Raw genomic sequence first — 6,000 nt, 5'->3', positions numbered from 1 at the left:
CCTCAGACCAGATGCACGATATCTCTGATTCAGCCCCACACGTGCTCTATTGGCAAAATTCCCAATTGGTCCCTGGTCCTGCAGATGTACTGGGTGTGGCCATGGGACATATCGGTAATCGCAACCGCGCGACCAGTGTGGTTGATTTATTATTGGTACACAGTTCGGTTTGCTCTCTTGATTCGACCCACCACATCCCACAGCGCACTCCAGATCCCTGAGACTCAGCGTGTGCCATCATCCGTAGCTCTATGCCTCACTGACCATTGCCTCTGCTACCTCAAATTTGGCAGCTGGGATCTTGGTCTCAGAATTAACTGTGGGGATATTTTGCGCTGGTTTCTTTGAGTTCTCTCAGCCAAGCATCTGCTGTGCACTCTTGTAAATCTCAGCACATCACCTTCAAACCCATGTCTCCTGTCCGCTTGAGAGTGTGCGTCCAAGTTAAACAGAGTTTCACCCTTGTTGCTCCATCACCAGGGGTCCGAACCTGCACTGGTTTCCATTCCCTGCTTTGCATTCTCCTGCTTCCAGGTGTCCTGAGGCCTCATCCTGTCTTTGGGAGTAACAGACCTCTCTTCGGCCAGTGTCCTATGCTAAGGGCTGGGTGAGTGGATGTTTCCATTGCTCTGTACATGGGAGCGAGTGAGTGCAGGTTGCACTTCTTCTCTGCCAACTGGGCATCGATGAATCAACACTATCCAGATACATTTCACAGAAATGTGATATTTGCTTAGCTCTTTGTTTCTATACAGCCGTGGTGGGAGGGATTGTCCGAAGACAACTAATTTGACATTGTGTTGATATCCCATTTGCAGTCTTTAAGAAGTTTAACAGAACTCATTTACATGTTTTGGGAGTTATACGAAAATGGAGTTATTTTTTGAAACACACTAAATCGACCTAGAAGCCAGACTTGTCAATTTTGGTAACATTGTGTCAGCTCTACGGAAAAGCTAGACAGATAGAATGCAAACTAGCAGTCCAAACTGTTCAAGGGGTCATGTCAGCTCTTTAAGGTTGAAGCCTCCGAAACCAACAGGAACCATGAAATAACTTTTGGAAACATGGAATAACCCCCAACCTTGGATACACTTGTGCATGTGGTGCCCTTTATCCCAATGACACCTACTGGCCAATGTTGGCATTTCAAGGGGTAACATCCCTCTCTAGGAAAATACAAGAGGAAACAAACCAAATATATACATTTAGGTTTGAATCCAAAAGCACCTAGAGGCATTCTAGCTAGGAGAATCCTGCTGCAGTTATGCTAGTCTATTGAGAACCAGGTGTTTTTCTATCAGTGTTGAGAACGCTTAATCATCCGATCCTGTAGTTTAAAGCCATTTAACGCAACCAAGTCTGCACCCCCATGATATAGTGCCCCCGGGGGCTTGACTCAAGTGAAAGACGATCCACATAAGCTGTGTCTTTAATGTCATTGGCGACTTTTACAGTTCAGTTCACTTTCTGACTTGTACTATTTACCTTCACTGTCTTGAAAAACTGAAGCCTAATACAGATTCATGTTCAGTCAAAGATTCCCCTCACTTACCACACTCCCTTCACCCCAGGGAAGACATAAACACAACATTTGCTGAATCTAGCGGAAGGACATCGTTTCTAGGTGTGAGCTAAGTATTCAAGTTTATCTATTTCAGCCGAGACTATTTGACCTTTAAGGTGTTCACTGTTGTTCACAGAGAGTGAAGCTGGACGAACTCTGATTCTAGGAGGGGCTTGCTCTTCTCGTAATGGCTTCATTGCAGCTCAGGTACTGATCCTTCAAAATGGATGCCTGAGTGGAGGGGAGGGAAGGGCAAGTGCTCACTAGCTAGGCCCAAACCTGGGAAAAGGCTTACCTGGGCTTGTTGAATTTTGGTCTGAATGGCTTGGGAATGCCCCTTGGGACGTGTGGATTCTCACGACCTCTTCCAAGAACAGGAGCGTTTTGATCATCTCTGCCATTTCTTCTCCTTCAGACGTCAGGGACCTTGGACCCGTTATTGGAGAAGAGAATTGAGGAACTTCCTCAAGTCCACGTTGGCACTCCGTATGTTTCTGCCTGTATCAGTGAGGTTCAATATGTCTCATGAATGTCTTTTGAGCCTGGTATCCTCTACAGCTGTCTCCACGCCAGTATTCTCCATTGTAGCAGAACATCTCTCATCCATGTGTTCGCATCTCTCCTCAATCCGTGCAGCCAGCTTATCGGCCAGCTTCTCTTCGTGTCTCCCCTAAAGTCGACTTCACCAGGACTGGGCAAGTCTGAAAGTACCTCGGAGCCTGACCAGTAAGCTGATGACAGGCAGATCTTCCACTGTCTGCCCTTTCAGGTTCTGGAAACTGACCTGTGACCTCAGGTCTTTGGGCAGCAGCAGTATCTCGAACTTACACAGCTTCCCGGACCAAACACCTAAGCCAAGCTCCACAGAGGGCGGCAGCCCCTCCATCACACTGATCCACCCACAGAACTCTGCCCGGTTACCTAGGATCCAACAGCCACAACAAGCCTCGCGGTAAACACCAACATTCCACCTGGAATCCAACCGCTAACTGCCATCCCCAATGGCTGCTGCATCTTGTCAGTGTTGGGGGAGGGGCTGCATCCGACGAGAGGTTCCTAAGGTAAATGTGATTCTACCCACTAGCGTCCCATGGGCCTTTCTTCTTCCCTCTTTCCTTTTGTTCAGAGCTCTATGCACCGTACCAATGGAGGGAAGTGTGTCCCTTTTCAGTTGATGGTTTCACACGTCTTTAAACTTTCTAACAGTTCACAGTACACAGGGACCCACTAAAGGAGACTTATGTTCCTATAATATCCGTACACCCGGAATGCATATGCGTCGCCTGATTTCTGCTGAAACACCCACACTCTCAGGACATGGATCCATTGGATTCATGGGGGCTGAAATTCCAAGAAATGAAACCAACCCCAATGTGCACTTTGCTGTCGGTCTCTTTTGCACTTAGTACACTTTGGCAGAGCTACTTGCCTTTGTTATAGGCTTCTTACATTTCTTCTCTACGTAGCCTAGAATATGGCATTCCTTCATCCTGTTGGAAGACATACAAGTCTACATCACGGACTAGGAAACCATTTGATTCCAAATCGGCATTAGTGTTAGGTCACGATATGCTCTTATGAATCAAAATTTACGAATATGAATGCACGCTTCTGATTTCCGAATACAAGTGTGCTGAGTACATGCAAGCCACGATACTGGGTCGATGCGTTCTGAATGACCCTTGACCTCACCTTGAGTATTTTCTTTTGAATAATCATGGTTCCCTTTGTATATGTCAGCCAACCATACCATCTTGGTGCTTGTTTGTTGGTTTGATTCTTTGTTGGTCTTCTTCTCGCTTGTTTTGCAAACACGTCAGGCCATGCATCTCTCCTTTCGCTTCAAACAGAGTCAAATAAGCTGATTCACTTAAGAGAGTGCTTCCAATCACCTATGATTTCCTGCTTCCCTCTCCCATCTTTAGGGTTTTGATGTCCTCCTTAAGTTCTTCTTCTTTCTTCTCTGCCACACATGCTCTTCTTGCATTTCCAATAATGGTTTCTTCTTTCCATTCCATCTTGCTGCTTTTCTATTCAGGGGAGTTTTCTCAACCTTTCTTTTAGAAAAACTTTTGAACTGCTGAATTCTTTTAAGATTTGCCGGTCTGTAGAATTCTCTAGCTCTGCCGTTATTTGAAATGGTGTTCATGTGGCATAGGCTACCCTAGGTGGCAGCATTTGGCCATTCAGGATATGGTCTGTGTCCTGGCACTCCTCCCTGTCCTGCAATATTGCTGCCGAGATATCAGCTGAAACCCCTCTGGAGGTTTCCTTGTGACTATGTTGTTTCCTCCAGGTGCATTTTAAATCACTCGGATATTCGTGAACTTTGTTGATTTGAATCATACAGCTGCTGGTAGGTCTATTGGGATTCCACCTCCTTCGGATGCTGTGTAATTCCTGAATTCGCATAGATGATTCTTTCTTGGCTTTCAGCAAGTTTCAGTCTGATTTTTCTACAGATAAATTTTCAGACACTTTTTGTTTCTTTATCTCTTGCTTTTCCATCTGGGACTCATGATTTCTATTCTTTCATGCCCTGTCTTAACCCAGGGTTCAACTGCAATGTTTTCATTTGTTTGCACTTGCTTTCCTATGTCTGCTTCTGACCGAGGTTTTTCTCTTCCCCTGTCTTCAACAGTCATTCACGCGTCCCTCTGCATTATCTAGTCTGCTAAGGACTGAATTTTAGCCCTGATATTATCACAACCATTGAGTTTCCTGATATTTTTGGCTCGTGTTGAGACTTTCTCTTCCCCTTTTCTGGTATTCTGCCTTTTGTGATTCTGAGACCCTGGTGTTCTTCAGTGTTTTCCTGACCTTCATTTTCAACACTTGTTCTGGATAGCGTTTTGCAGACTAGTTGTTTGAAAGCTTATCTTTTGCGCCTTCAATATCTTTGGAACTGAAAATGGTACTTCCTGTTTCTTTTACTGTTCTTCTTCATCTCTACTGGTCAGGTAATATCAGGTATCTAATGTAGACTTCTAGGGCTTTGTTAATTGAAAATTTTAGACTCTTGTCTCTACGCAATTCCATGGGATTTCTGTGAGGACAATTTCTCCTAGACATTGATGCCATAACCTGTACCTGTGTGTGTTGTTTGGTATATCTCCAATTGCTGGTGTTGCATTAGTTGTGATGAACAACCCATACTACTTCGATTAGCATAACTTCGTTTTGATTATACTTATCTCACACTTCTGAAAGTGCACAGGACACTTCCTCTTGTGGAAATGAAGCTTCTAAAAGTTCTCAGCTCTGCATTCTTCTCTATGTCATTTTGGAGTGTTTCCAAAACAGCAAACTGAGAGTGCTCTTCTGCTTTTTATTGCCACGGGAATGTCCCAATGAAATCAGTTCTTTCCAGAGCTTCTCTGTCTACAGAAACACCAGTGGAAGCATATCTATGGATGTCACATATCAGGGCCTGCTGGAATGATCCCGCAGACCTTCCTTGTTGTCCTAGGTGCCGTACCGTGCCGGTGCCATCCAAAATGTAGCATCCGCCTTTGGGAGATAGTGCTGAAGGGAATGCTTCCTCTTCTCACGCTGTGGACTTGGACCACTCTCCCTTGTCCTCTCATCCTTGTGGCACGGGTGCACGAAGGCAACCACAGAGTTGTTGCGCATCCTGTGACTCAAACCAAACCATAATCCCAGCCCAGGTTATGAATGTAGCATATCCTAAGGCTTTTCATTCTGATTTCAAATTCAAGGCCCCCTGGATCCCTCAGACCAGATGCACGATATCTCTGATTCAGCCCCACACGTGCTCTATTGGCAAAATTCCCAATTGGTCCCTGGTCCTGCAGATGTACTGGGTGTGGCCATGGGACATATCGGTAATCGCAACCGCGCGACCAGTGTGGTTGATTTATTATTGGTACACAGTTCGGTTTGCTCTCTTGATTCGACCCACCACATCCCACAGCGCACTCCAGATCCCTGAGACTCAGCGTGTGCCATCATCCTTAGCTCTATTCCTCACTGACCATTGCCTCTGCTACCTCAAATTTGGCAGCTGGGATCTTGGTCTCAGAATTAACTGTGGGGATATTTTGCGCTGGTTTCTTTGAGTTCTCTCAGCCAAGCATCTGCTGTGCACTCTTGTAAATCTCAGCACATCACCTTCAAACCCATGTCTCCTGTCCGCTTGAGAGTGTGCGTCCAAGTTAAACAGAGTTTCACCCTTGTTGCTCCATCACCAGGGGTCCGAACCTGCACTGGTTTCCATTCCCTGCTTTGCATTCTCCTGCTTCCAGGTGTCCTGAGGCCTCATCCTGTCTTTGGGAGTAACAGACCTCTCTTCGGCCAGTGTCCTATGCTAAGGGCTGGGTGAGTGGATGTTTCCATTGCTCTGTACATGGGAGCGAGTGAGTGCAGGTTGCACTTCTTCTCTGCCAACTGGGCATCGATGAATCAACACTATC

The sequence above is a fragment of the Vicugna pacos genome, unplaced genomic scaffold (genome assembly GCF_048564905.1).
Source record: "Vicugna pacos unplaced genomic scaffold, VicPac4 scaffold_20, whole genome shotgun sequence".
Lineage (NCBI taxonomy): Eukaryota > Metazoa > Chordata > Mammalia > Artiodactyla > Camelidae > Vicugna > Vicugna pacos.
This window is presented reverse-complemented; position numbering follows the sequence as displayed.